Source organism: Crocodylus porosus, unplaced genomic scaffold (genome assembly GCF_001723895.1).
Source record: "Crocodylus porosus isolate Cpor-Errol unplaced genomic scaffold, CroPor_comp1, whole genome shotgun sequence".
In the NCBI taxonomy this organism is placed as follows: Eukaryota; Metazoa; Chordata; order Crocodylia; family Crocodylidae; genus Crocodylus; species Crocodylus porosus.
The window spans coordinates 7,199,322-7,214,064 of record NW_017728916.1 but is presented as its reverse complement, the minus strand read 5'-3'; the positions used below and the strand labels follow the sequence as shown (position 1 = coordinate 7,214,064).

The 14,743-nt window shown below is 51.1% G+C and overlaps 1 protein-coding gene across 2 annotated transcripts in view; it reads right to left on the bottom strand.

Annotated features, from left to right (window-relative positions):
• HTR2C (5-hydroxytryptamine receptor 2C) overlaps positions 1 to 14,743 on the bottom strand; it is a 261,421-nt gene that overhangs the window by 112,444 nt on the left and 134,234 nt on the right. For both annotated transcript variants that reach the window (XM_019536369.1, XM_019536370.1), the window contains exon 2: positions 2,278 to 2,388. The gene's annotated coding sequence lies outside the window, so the exon portion shown is untranslated. The remainder of the gene's footprint in view (positions 1 to 2,277; positions 2,389 to 14,743) is intronic.

The following is a 14,743-nucleotide window of genomic DNA, read 5'->3' as shown; positions in this document are numbered from 1 at the left end:
TTCCCTTCCCCCGCGCTGTTATGGGCGGGAGATGGGGAGAGCCAGGGCTGCGCTCCCGGCTGCTGCTGGGAGCACAGCCCTGGTTCTCCCCCATCTCTTGCTGCTGGCTTCGACACTTTCGAAACTTTTTGACACTTTCAAAATGTTTCGACTAGTCTCGTTTTGTTTCGAGGCTGTTTCAACGCCCTTCATTTTGATTCGATCTCACTGTTTCAAGCTCGAAATTCGTTGAAACATTGTCGAATCAAAACAACCGGCAAAATTTCACACAGCCCTAATCTCCAGGTGCACCCCTGAGTCTTCACTATTTACTCTGCAAAAACCAACTGGTCAGATAACAAAAAATAATCCATTTGCAAATGGATTCTTGTTCACTTCGTTCCTACATCCTAATCCCCTGAGGGGAGGAAACCTGAGCCTGTACCGTGCCCAGGACAGGGGGACCCCGACTTCAGCTGGGGCTCCCTTTTACTGCTGTAACCCAAACAACAACTTCCAGCTGTGCTAGAGCCCAGATGGGCAGAGCAAACCAGGATGTCCCAGGAGCAGTGAATCATGGGATTAATGCAAGTGGTTATTTCGGGACCCAGGAGGTCCCCTCTCACCCTACGATTCTGTGATAGCACAAGTCACAGGCCCCCTCCCCACATTCATTTCATCTCAACCCTGGAACAAACACCAAAGAAAAGGGACACCGTGCCACCCAGTTTTTTTTCCTGTGCAGTAAGATGAAACGCGCTCCAGCCTGGAAGGAAAGATAAACTCCAGAGGCTGCCAGGCCAGTGCACTCATGCTGGGAAATGCATCTTCAAGGGCTTTTAAGGCTATTTTTCATTCACTGAAAGAATGGAGAAAGGAATGCAAAGAAATACCTGAGAGCGTGTATGGCCTAAAAAGGAGCTTTAAGTGAGGCTAGGAAAGCAGACTGGAAAACATGGGCACGAGCTGCCTTCCTGGCCAGTGCAGGAGGGACTGAGCCCAGACCTGACCGAGCAAAGCAAGGGGCTCGGCACCTTCATCTCCAGAGCTGGGCTATACAGGCAGTCATGGACTTGCATCCTCTTGTGCTGCACCCTGCCCAGTGTGCGTGCTGGGCTCCTGCTCTGTGCCCTGCCAGGCACAGCCGGCCGGAGACGTTCCCCCTCTTCCCTGCAGCTGGAAGGATCACTAACCTCAAGCAGGATTTACTTTTCCTGGTAAATGTGGGGGGTCACTACACGTTCTCCCTATACCCATTTCCCCAACTGCTCTGGTCCCTGCTCTTGACCTGTACACACTCCCAGGACATCAGATGGCCCCCAGCAAAGCCAGAGGCTGGAGGAGTAAGACTCAGAGAGGCAGCAGGTCAGGGGGAGAGAAACCTGTGCAGACCTCAGAGGACCCCATCCTTCACCTCCCCCAACACATCCGTCCCTGGGGAAGGAACTGGACAGTGGCAGTCTCCAGCAGAGCAGATCATCAACCTGCAGGACATGCCTAAGGCAAGCGAGATGAGAGGACATGCCAATGAGGCTCATTCACCTCCCTGCATTAGCTCCAGAAGAAGAAATGCTGCTTATAATGGGACACTACCATGGGTGCTATCACAATGAAATATTTTGAATGCCCAGGTTGACACTTTTCCAGAATGGAAAACTGCAGAGACATGTGTCCTGCAGTGATTACTAAGTTCAGTTCTTCCGCAGCGGCTGTGTGCACCTTCTCTAAACGAGCAGCCCTAGCTGCTATACAATGCGGAGCATCTCCCCAAATTCTCACCCAGCTTGCAATGGATGCAAATCTCTGACTGAGCGAACACATGCTATGTGGGCACGTACAAGTCCATTTAAAACCCTAAGAGACGTGTGGGATACTGGGGTTAATGAGAAGTTGCAAGATGTACAGAATAATGAAGGCAATGACATCTTTACTTTAGGAAATGTTCCTAGCCAATTTTTCAGCAGCTCCCCGCTCTGAATATGCTTATGGGCAAACCAGCTGCAGCAAGTTGGACCTACGTGTTCCCAAGCAAACCACAAAATCACACTGCAGTCCCGATACGTGGGGGCAAGGCTGCTGCTTGAGACCCAGAGAGGCTTAAAAAAGGCATTTTCCCCCTTTCACAGGCGGTGACAGATACAGGCAGGATTATCTCTCTGCTGCAGATTGCTCATCGCTGTCTCATTTCTCATTGCTGTCTGTGTGTCTGGTGCTTCTTTACCCGGCACTAGCGACTGGGGGTCTGTACAGGAGCACGGCCCGTGGGCTTGGGGAAGGAGGAACTACCGAGCAACTTACTGTCTCGCTAACACGTTGTCAGCGGTCTCTTTTTGGCAGCGCTCTCCCTCTGTGCAGGGCATGCAGCAGGGTCATGCATGAGGAGATGGAGAAAAATACCAGCAGGGGGGCCTTAAAGAAAAGAGAGAGAGAGAAAAAAAAACTGAAACCATTTTCCCTCTATTCAGGATTAAATGAATCTGTGATCTCTATATGGTGCATTTCAAGCAGTCTCTGCCGCTCTCCTAGTCCAGGAAACTAGCTTACCAAGATAACAGGTCACTGGACCAGACAATCTTGTCAGATGTGGCTCATTCAGCATTCGCTGTAGTTTAAATACACTGCAAACAGACACAGACGGAGGCATTAACCTGTAGGACACCTATCGCACCGCTCAACCCTTCGCCTGGAGAGATTTATTAGCAGAAAGACTGGCTCAAGGAAGCGGCCCCATTCTGAGCCCTCTTGCACTTGGCTGTTTACTGTGTTTTACAACCAAATAATTAATTAATCACTTTCTTCGCTCAGTTAAAGTCTGCACACCGTGGAGTTGCTCCTCCAGAATGACACCGGCGTAACGGAGAAGAGCTGTTAGCCTGCACGCTCAGCCCAGCTGCACTCTGCTTCGAGAGCTCAGCCCTGCCCGCTGGAAGTGGCAACTCTCATCATTAAATGGATTTACACAGTAAATTATTGCCAGGGAGCAGCAGCATGGTTTTGTGCAGCAATAAGGATCGTTATTGCTAGCTGTCGCAGCTCTTAGGGAAACGAGGGCTTTGATTTGGAAAGCCAGTGCTACCCGACACACAATGCTGCACCACGCGGGGCGGCTGGAGTAAATAGTGCGAGTCACTGCTCTACAGAAATGACATTTGAAGGATCATCAAAAACTAACAGAAGCAGAGGAAAGAAAACACTGACCAGGCAAAGTCAGTGCTTGAGGAGCGGAGGTGAATGTCTCTCGGTGGGATGACTGGTGGTTGAGACTGCTCGGCAAAACGTCTGCTGAAACCTGCCACATCTCGAGTTTCCTTCTCAATTACTCGTGCTGGGCTTTGTGTATAGCACAGCTAAACACAAGGAGCATGAACAAATGTATTTAACATCAAAAGATAAAAGTGACTGAGACCTTTGAGTACTTGTCTTCCCCAGATTTCCATGCATTTTAACAAAGAAGGTAAGTACCCTCAGGTTGGATTGTAGCTGGAGGGACGCGTGCCCCCACCCTGCTCTGTAGGCCAGGTTCTTGAGCTATACTACATTTCCCATGATGCACCACACAGGTTTGGCTAGATGCACCGCCATGATGCATCTTGGGAGCTGTAGCTGGTTAGGGAAGAGCATTGAGCCCTCTAAGTACAGCCCCCACAGCTCTGCTAGGGCATTTCCTAACCACTGTGTTTAGTTTTTCAGACAAAAGACTGAGCTTTCCCACTGACAGCATCTTGCAGGGGAGGGATATTTGTATTGTTTTATATAGATTGCAATACCCTCTGGGAATGCTAACCCAGACCAAATTTGAGTCTGTGAACCATCACGGCACCAGGGCTCCTCTGGGAGCTCAGGCAAAGCACACGGTTACACAATGACACACCAAACGAGGGTCTGACCATGTCTAGGAGACCTAGCCCAGGCTTCGAAAAGGCCTGGTCACCCATGGCCATCACAGCACTGTCCATGTCCCTTTTTGGACACGAGACCCTTCCAACAGCAAACCAAACCAAACCCGGTCTGTCCCACGCAGATCTCTGACCCTGGAAACAGAGATGTGCCAGAGCCTCCATCGACTCTGCTACACCGCCGTCTCAAGCTGCAGCAAGGGAGGTTGAGGTTGGATATTAGGAAAACCTCTCTCACGAGGAGGGTGGGGAAGCACCGGACCAGGATCTCCAGAGGTGATGCAGTCTCCATCTTTGGAGGTTTTTAAAGCCCGGCTAGACAAAGTGTTGGCTGGGATGATGGAGTTGGGGCTGGTCCTGCTTAGACTAGGGGTGGGACTAGATGTGACCTCCTGAGCTCCCTTCACACCTGAATTTTCTATGATCCTGTAACTCCATAAAGTTGCTATTGATTTTAGGTGGTAAGCCACAGTCAGCACAGTAATAGGTGGCAGCGTAAAACCCAGTGACAAATGAATCAACGCTGGCTTATGGATACAAAACTGACCGCGTTGGTCACACTGAGGACAGAAATAACAGGTTTTCACCTCTCAGGGCTGCAGTTTCCAAGATGACTAAACCTGCTGGTGACAAGCAGCTCAGAGACGCAGGGAATTCACAGTGATTGAGACAGGTGAGATTTATGGACTAATAAGGTAGAGCACACAGTAAAGCCAGGAATATAATGTTAAGAAATCAGAAAAAAAACTAGAACACATATTACACTCCGATATGAGACACACAATGCACAAACAGACAAGAAATGTGATCTAAAGCCATTCACACAGTGTTTAGTAGCAATATAAAACAAAGGCAAAAAAGGTCTTGAAGTCTATATAGAGCTACTGATACGGAGGGGAAAAAAAAAAAAAACAATGGAAGGTATTTTGGCAAGTTATAAGACTCTCATAGAAAATCTTTGTGAAATCCTGGGTTTCATTTCATGAACATTTGGTAGCAAAACTGACCAAATGTGAAACACCACATACGACACTACCAAGAGGCTTGGCACCCAGGGCTGCCAACCTGCAGAGATCGGGGTTATTTGCTAACGTTAACATTTTGTAAAAAGCAAAGCACTGCAAAGGACCGCACTGGGTCTGAACGATTTAGAGACACTGCAGAGTCCAGGGTCTAGCTTGCGAATCACGTGTAGGTGTTTGCACACCTAACAGTGCTAATAGTGCCTGGCACCCTTGAAAAGACCTCGTGGTACCTCGGTGCCTCGGCACCCTGGTCGAGGAGAATCACGACCCCCGGTCCCACGGGGAGCGTTGCTCCTTCCTGATGGCACAGAACTGCCCAACGAGTTCAAGTGCAGGTTGCGATGGCTCTTGGAGGCACCGATTCCTTCACACCGGTGGTCTGCAGACCCTGGGGGATCCACAGATTATGTCTACGGGGTCCCTGAAAGATGATTAGGATCCATCAAAGGTTTGTGAATACCCACACTTCCAATTCAAAGGGGTCCGCACCTCCATTCGAAATTTTTTAGGGGCCCACAAATGAAAAAAGGTTGAAAAGCACTGCTTCACACCATTCACAGCACTGCAAAAATACGGTGGTCTGGGACCAAGCTCCTCTGCTGAAAACACTCTGGGGCCTGCTTATCTTTAAGCATAAGAATAGCTTTGCTGAAATGAACAGGACTAGCCGCGTGCCGAGATCAGGCCCACCAGAGCTGGCCGAATCAGGGCCCTTGGGACTGTCCAGTAAAAGGGCAGGAGGCCTGCAGGTTGGCGCGGTGCTGCCCGCGTCCCGGGAACGGCGGAGCCTCCTTCCGCAGCGACCGCCGCGCCACCAGCCACAGCATCGGGATCCCTGCCCTTGCCCTCTTCTCGGCCCGGCGGTGCTCGCTTTCCCTCTGGCCCGATAAAGGAACAGAAAGTGATGGGAGCGATGGGCGAGCGGAGGAGATGGGGCGAGTGCCCCAACCCACGAAGCTGCTTCGCGTGAGGCCGGCGGCAGCAAGGCCAGCTGCCACGCTTAAAAAGAGAGGCACACAACTGCAGTCTGTCCATGCAGGCTGGGCCCGGAGCGGGTCTGCCGACCAGGTCGAGCCCTGCAGCCTGCTCCAGCGCTGCTCCGCCGACGTCCCGGACTCACGCGGCGGGTGCCTTGCGCTTCTAAGGCAGGCACAAGGCCAAAATGCAGGTGACCGGGTGCTTTGGGTCACAGCACTGGAGTGACGCCCCTGAAGTTCATCTAAGCCCTTTTCAGTCACCTATGCCCTTATTTTGATCAGTACCTTATTTCTTTAGGGATCCCCACTCTCTCTGCCTAGTGTGCATCAGACAGCGAGAGCAGCAGCCACTCCTGGAAAGCAGTCTTTTTAGGATCAACTTTTTAAAAAAATGGTTTTCCTTCCACCAAAGCCCATTTGCTTTTGGAGTCCCAGCAGCGCACACAATTTCAGATGACTACTTCTTGGACGCAGTAACTCTGCTGCTAATTCCTGCTTGGTCTCTTAACCGGACTCGGCAGTGGAATTATCACCCCGACGACATCGGTTTCCTCGTTCAAACTCTAACGCGTTATGAAAGTTTTGACAAATTCTATAAATATTTAAATGAAATATAATCTGCATCTGCTTAGCGATCTGCATTAAGAATTAAACTGCCGTTCTCATAAAATCTGTAGACATCCAAAGTGTGTGCGCTAGTGGCTAATGTTGGGGCCTCTAAATGTATGTCGAATGGATCGGTACGCTTTTTGCAGCCTGCTGTCCAGGCAGAGTTTGGCACTGCGGTTGATTTCCCATCGATTTAGCGGCTCAGACTCACGTTACGTGTTCAGAGAAACCTGACTTCAGACTATGGCACAAACTGCCTTTCCCAGTTTCTTTTATCTCTATTCCTACTTCAAATCTTTTTTTTCCATATGTTTGCTCCATAGATAAGATACTCGAGTTTATGAGTCAGCCTCCTTCGGATTTCTTCCAAATTTCACTGAAGAGACTTGCAAAGCATCAGCCTGCTTTAAAAGAAAAGCTGTCCGTGTCAGCTCCACGTGACTCGTTAGGAAAACGGGGCTGCCACGTGCTTGAAGACGAGTATTTGCCTCCTTTGCGAGGGCAAGACCTTTAAATGATGCCAGTTGACTCCTCTGGTGCTGTGCAAAGACAGCAGAGGAATAATACGTCTGCTTCAGCCTGTGCACGCGGCAAACTCTGATTTCCTAACGGCTCCAGCAACCGGGTCGCTGAGTTCACTGCGGATGGACATGAGCTGCAGCACTGTTATCACAACACTCGCAGGACATGGCGGCCCCCTCCTCTTCCTCATCACACCACGGCTGCGTCCGCACTGCCACGTCCGCAGCACCTGCAGATTACCCACGTGGCTGTCCGATTGCCCAAGAAGATGAGCAAATACCCAGGTAACTTGTCCACGCTGAGCTCCCTGTTCCTGCAGCTGTGCTTGCTAGCAGCACCCGAAGAACTGGTGGGCATTCAGGTCCCTGTGCACGGGCTACGGCACACACACGACGTGCGCGTGGGAAAGACCAGCCGTGGAGTTGGCACCGGGCCGCGGCAGCAGTGGAGCCGGCCTCACTGGAAGTCACGGGCGTTAACCGAAACGGGGAGGCTGAGGCATCTCCCCCAGCACCAAAGGACACGAGCAAGGCAATGCCCGTCCGAAGCCGAGCGCCGGGTTGTCCGTTCCCTGGGGGTCGGCCCCAGCGCGCAGAGCACCGCTCACCAGTTTTTTGGCTGGCGATACCTGCAACTTTCAGGACTTCAAACTGCCCAGCTTTGCCATCAGGCGAGCTCCCTTCTGTCCCAAATACATTTCCTGGCAAAGCCTCCTTGTCCTTGAATGCCACCTGGCCCCTCGGTTTAGTATATCCTGCTCTCGACAGCCCCCACCTCCCCTGGCTAACTGGTGCTCAGGCCATCTCCTCGCTCCCCAGCATGGGCACTCCCTGGTGCTCAGCTGGTTTTGTAAAACAAGACCTACATTGGAAATATGCTGCAGCATAAATAGAGTAGAAATACCCCAAGACTGAGTGACATGTCACTGCACATCCACATCCCTTTCACTCACACCCATACCACGTGCAGCAGGACCAGAGTAACAACCAGCTCGCCTCGCGGGCCCCAGGGTTGTAGTGCGGACACCACTGTGTGTGACAGGCTCTTTCCCAGGCAGATCTGTGCAATGGGGTTATTATATGCTGGATTTCCAGGACTGAGCTGCAGCCTCCCGTTTCAGTGGGGAGTTTCTTTACAACCAAGGTCATGGCAGGATGGCACCTGCACGGTCCACTGACTTCAACAGGGCAGAATCACGCCTGCAAAATGAAATCCATTGGTGTAGAGTCTGGCGAGCCTCAGCCACCTCTTTTCATAGACATCTTAGAAAATTTGGGTGTCAAGGGACGCAGGAGGTCACATCTAGTGCAATCCCCCGCTCCAAGCAGGACCAGCCCCAACTACATCATCCCAGCCAGGGTTTGTGTACTTGGGTCTTAAACACCTCCAAAGATGGAGACTGCACCACTGCTCTGGGGAGCCTGGTCCAGTGCTTCACCACCCTCCTCTGGAGAAAATTCTTCCTAACATCCAACCTCAACTTCCCTTGCTGCAGCCTGAGCCCATTGCTCCTTGTCCTGTCACCTGCCCCAACTGAGACCAGCCCAGCTCCATCCTCTTTGCAGCCCCCCTGCAGGGCAGTGAAGGCTGCCATTCACTCCCCCTCGGTCTCTCTTCTGCAGACTCAATCAGCCCATTTCCCTCGGCCTCTCCTCACCAGTCCCGTCCCCCAGCCCCACAACTATTTTCATTGCCCTCCACTGGACTGTCTCCAATGTGTCCACATCCTTTCTGCAGTGGGGGCCCACAGCTGGACACAGGACTCCAGATGTGGCCTCCCCAGTGCTGGATAGAGGGGAAGAGTCACTGCCCTCCATCTGCAGGCGACACTCCTCCCAGTGCAGCCCAGGATGCCGTTACCCTTCTTGGCATGAGGGCGCACTGCTGGCTCCTGTTCGGCTCCTTGTCCCCTGTCCCCCCTGATCCTTTTCTGCAGAGCTGATGCCCAGCCGTCACCCCCAGCCTGCCCCGGTGCAGGGGATCGCTCCCTCCTCAGTGCAGGACTTTGCACTTGTCCTTGTTGAACCTCAGGAGATGCCTTTTGGCCCAATCCTCCAATGTGTCGAGGTCCCTCGGAGTCCTAGCCCAACCCTCCAGCCAGGTAACATGCAAACGCACCGAAGCCTATGAACCGTGGACAAATCTATAACTACAGCTGCACAGACTACCGCTCAGAGCTGACTAGAGAAACTACAGAGGGACCGTTCTGCTGGAGCATCCTCAGCTCACCTTGCAGTAAGGGGCAGGTCAAAATGGGCACACAGAGCTCCCCTTCCCACAACAACGTATTAGACCGGCTGGCGAAGAGGAGTGCTTGTGCCTTGTCCGACGAAGGATCCTGCGCTATGCAACTGCTGTCGTCCCATGACAGCCCGGTCTGCCCCTGCCTCGGAGGCAAGCTCCTAATACTCGCAGCGTGTCTGCCAGGTGGAAGAAACGCATGAAGGAGGCAAGAACGCTGGAGAGTGACAGACGAGATGCCCAAAGCGCTGGAGTGAGACTAAAAGCGTTATGGCTATTTAATTAAAGAAGGCGCTATTAAAGTAGATGGCAGTTGTTTAACGGTAGTTTTGCTTCATCTTTGGTAAACTAATGCAATTAATTGCTGCACAAGCATGTGGAAAATGTAAAACAGCAACAGGACGTGGAAAGAAATCATCAGGGAAGGATAAAATACAGGGGTTATAGTACTGGGATGTACTGCCAGTGCCTTACTCTTTTGTTTGGCAGATAATGTCAGCTGATTTCTTTATCTTGGTATCATGAGGACTCCCTTGGTGACACGGTGCGAAGTCAGAGCTGCCCACAAAGCAAAAGCGCACCCAGAAAATGACCCATGTACCCTGCAGGCAAGGGGGCAATGCAGCTGGCCGGGATGCACCCGAACTATCAGCCTTGTACACCAACAGCAATGTCGTTGCTGTAGCGCTGAGTACCCACGGGCCGCAAACCCTGCCCAGGCAGGACGTGGGGGACCTGCTCTGAATGCCACGCTGCTATCGTGAGCAGCAGCAGCTGCTGCGAATGCAGGGGAGACCCATCCGAGTGCCTGGAAGAAGCCTGATGTTCTCCTGTCCTGGGATCAACTGCGCGCATCTCTGCCCGGGAGACTGAAGAGCACCGCGACGGATCGAGAGGCTGCTCAAGACTGGCGTTCAGTGAGCAGTCAGAAGCGGGGTTTCAGGGCATAAAGTCTGATTTACCAAACACCTCTAAATGAGACTGCCACGGGGTCCCAAGAGCCCTGGCTCTGATCAAGTGCAGCCCCAAAGCTCGAGATGAATTGGATGTGCACGAGCAATCTTGTGATGCCCTTAATAACGCAAACATCATTGACTATTGATGTTAAGAGGGACTTGGTCATTTTGCCCCAAACTTTTCAGTTGTGGAAAAAGGAAACTTTTATAAATCCTAGGAAGAATCAATCTGATTCTATCATTTCTTTATTTTTATATTTCAGTGAAAACAGCTGTTTATATTGCCATTCTTCAGACATGGTAGAAACAATTCGAAAAGGTGAACCAGAAAGTAAAACTGATCAAAAGATTAAGAAGCCCCAAAACGTATTTTTTCACTCTGCTGTTTTACGTTTGACTAAAGAAATGTTCGATGCATTTTAATGACATGGATGATTTTAAACATGAGGAAACCAAATATTTCACTTTGCAACACAGGACTGACAGTTCCTTTAAATGGATGCGTGTTGTGTTAAACGCATGAGGGTTTACGCACCAGACTTTCACCTCTAAGAAACCTGAATTATCATCTACTTCAGTTCACAAGTCACAATGCACTTGCTGGTCCAAGCCAGTGGCTTTCAACCTGTGGTCTATGGAGGGGTCCCCAGACTATGTCTTGGGCGTGTGTGAGAGATGACCACGATCAATCAAAAGTCTGCAAATAGCCACATTTACCATTCAAAGGGGTCCCACACGTCCGTCTGAAATTTCCAAAGGGGTCTGCAAATGAAAAAACGTTGAAAACCACCACTTTAAGCAGTGCAAACAAGAGGCAGCTGCATTCAGAAGAAAGTCTCGGGAGTGAAGGATTTAATCTCATTTGGTCTAAAGTGCTCACTGTGAGAAAGAACCGAATCGCACCCGGGGGCAACTGCTTTTCCAAGAGATCCATGAAGTGACTAGGAACAGTGTAAAACAGGCTGACGTGTTCATAGAAACCTTACACTGGCACGAAAGGAGCTTGCCCCAACCACTGTCTTGTTATAGGGATTCATTCAGTGCCGCTGCTGGAGCCCTGAGCAAATAGGTGCTTGCCTTGCTTACAACTGGGGGGCGGACAAATTGCAGATTTAATCATCCATTTGTTGGAAGTCTGGCCCTGAAATGCTTTCCAGAAGAGCAGCACAAAAAGCAAACCACCAAAAAACACCCAGCTGTTTCCCAGCTAATAAGAAGTATGCCACTGTGTTCTTCTCCAACACATTTAAATCAACCCTCATCACTTCACCGCACTTACCTAATACTATATTATAATTAAACATGGCACAAGCTAGCGCATTCCCCAAGGCTAATCCAAGATAGCGTAAATCCCTAGGAGTTCTGCAGCGCCTTTCTGAGTCTCCTCGCTGCAATTTCCATTTTTATTGCAGTCCTTTGTACCATGACCAGGGGCTGGTGCAGACACCCTCTTTATCTCGGCCTGTGGGACATTCCTCCCCTGACCTTGCCGTCACTGCAGTCAGCATACCACCCGCTATGCTAATTTAATACATCTTTCACAAATGATTTTTGGTGCAGTCACCCATTTCCTCCACAAATAAGAAGGTGGGAAAAAACAGTTTCCATTACTTTAATTCTGTCAGGCACGAAAGGAGGAACTCGTTTCTTAAGAATAATGAGACAACTCATCGTTCTTCCAGAAACATGTCATTTTTCCACACATCCCAGACAGACACTCATGTAGGGGACTGTCCCCCAGACTGTGCATGGCTTCCTGGGACTGGAGGAGCCCCATTTTGGAAAGAGGAAATTATGCCACGGCATAAGAGTAGCACCAGGATGGTCGTTGCAAGATCCATCGAGTTCATCTCATGTAGCATCCTTGGCTGTGGCCAAGACAGGTGCTCCAGGGAAAGATGCAAGAAACCCCATAACGGGCGATCATGAAGCAATCAAACAGCTACCGCCGGGAAGATGCGGTTGCCAGGTTCTCTCCTCCTGAACACGGGCCCAGGCATCTTGTGGGGTTTGAGCGTATCAATAATACTCAGTTCTCTCAATATTAACTAAGAGAGGTCGTTATGGTAATCTCTGTTCTGCACGCAGGGAATTGGGAGCACAGGGCTTAGTGACTTGTGCATGGTCACGGAGCTGGGATTGCAATTCAAGTGCCCCTGCTCTCCAAGCCAATGCATCAAGCACTGGACCACATGCCTCCTTGCAGTCTCGAGTGATGCTGGTTCAATTATCAGAGGCAATGACAACACCCAGGGCGCTCGTTCATTGTACTTTCCAGTGATACCATTCAGGCCGTGGGAAATGTTTAACAGGAAAAACATTCACCTACTTGGCTCATCTGCACAAGAGATTTTACAGATCAGGAACCGAGCAAAAGCTGTTGCAGTCGCCAACACAGCCCCGTGTGTGACGCGAGTATAAATGCAGTCAGACATGACTGAGGAGGCAGGATAATAGTGAACGGTACGCACACTGTCACATCGCATTAGATGATCCTATGGAAAAGGCGCTCGTTGTTCTATGAGCCAGGACAGCTTCGTTTGTCAGGAGCGATCCATCTCCATGCTAAATTAAACTTCACTTTCATTATGTACTCACAATAAGCACATGGTAGCCAGTTAGGTATTGCAAATGAAGTCATCTTTAAACAGGCAGGGCATACAGACATCTCATTCTTCAATGCACCGGCACTAACGTTTCACCACTTCAAGCGCTGTTTCACCAGCCCTGACACCCCCCACGCTCGCTGCTGTGCCTAAGGACACGCTCCGGGATCAGCAGCATGGGGACATGCTTGGTTATTTGGGATCCATCTCTTTCTGTGGCAGGATTCCCTCCCCCTCTTGCACATGCAGGGCCAGGTAAGGTGGAGGGAGAAATGCTAATAGAAATTATTGCAGGGTCTGATGCTTCCCTGTACAACGCCAGCTTTTCACTAGCGCTCCCGGAGGCAGTGGAGGGCACGTTTGCACCGCAGGCCAAGGTGCGGCTGCCCTGGCTAGCTTCGGCAGCGTGGCTCAGGTGCCGCTGGCAACGGGGCTGCAGTAGCGCGGAGCCCGGGAGGGGCAGCACGTCAGGCCTGGGCCCATGGGGAAATACCTGCTGAGCTCCAGGCTGCTCCCCAGAGTCAGGCCCTTCGAGAACTTCCTGCCGCAACTGTCATTTTTCAATGCTTTTTTTAAACCCCAAATTATTTAAAATTAAACGTGGACTTGGCAAGTGAATGCACCCGCATTTTTTATGTTTAACTCATTCGTCTGGGCTTGCAGTGAAATGGGGGGACGGAAGTGGTGAAGTGCAGCTCCCAAAGCTCTGCAGGAGAGAGCCCGATCGCGCCGACCTGCCGGGGCAGGGGAAGCCATTTGCTGAGCAGTCATGAGCAGCGGCGAGGTGGAGACGGCGGGGAGCTCACCCAGCTCTGCGTGCTCGACACGGCTCAAACATCTACTCCTACTCTTTCTTTTTCAGCTCGGTTCTGCTGGTCACTTGTGGGACCAGAGCCCGGCAAAAGCCACCGCATGCAGCGGTTTCTCTGGGGGTCTTAGCCCTATGGGTCTATTTTCCTCACCTCTAGGAAGTGGCCCCCAAGCCTTTTTCTACCAGTGGAGTTTGCATAAGCACAGCTGTCTGCAGCACGTCAAGCGCTCGCCCTCAGGGACGGTCTGGCAGGGCTCATCCGCTGTGTGCATCCCAGCGGACGTAGCAGGGCTGGAGGGTTGCTGTAGCTGACGGTCCAGGAGGAAGCAAACCCTGTGTCTTCCCGGACCGTCTGGCTAAGATCGAGCGCAGCTCAGGCATCTTTCCAGCACGAGGGACAGCTCCTTGCGGCTCTCGCCCAGCAAAGCGCCTGAACGCAGGAGGAGTCTCCCGGACTCCAACTGCCCCGCTTCAAACCTGTGTAAGTGTTTAATTAAACACCCAGCTGGCCTGGGGATGATTTCCATGATGACCTGATTCTCCACTGTGCAATCAGTTATAACTGCAAAAAGTCTGGTTTTGCTGCCTGCCATCAACGGCAGGATTCAGTGGCTGAAAGATGAAGCCAGGCATGTTACGGCTAGGAACACGGCACTGATTTGCATCAGTGTGTTCAATTGATTGTTGGACCCTCTCAGTAAGGGCTATGGCAGATCCACCACCAATCCCCGAATCTAGAAACCAGCCATTGCATTCGGGTCTTCTCTTCCATCCTCTCGGTGCCAAAGGGGGGGCACAAGACAAACCTGGATCATTATTCACATGCAATATTATCCTCCTAATTTGCCCTAACTTGCAGGGCAAAATTCTGTGCTCAGATGCATCTGTTGCCCAAGCCAACGAGACACCATACTACATCATTTATTCATGGTGGGACTCATCGCATGACTGGGCGGTGAGTGTCAAGGGCTATAGGCTATACAGGAGGGACAGGATAGGAAGGAAAGGTGGAGGAGGAGCACCCTACATCAAGGAGGAATATACTTCCTCGTTAATTAGCAAGGGGGTAGAGGGGGGGCACTCTGAGGTGCTCTGGGTTAGAGTAAAAGGCAGTCCAGGGG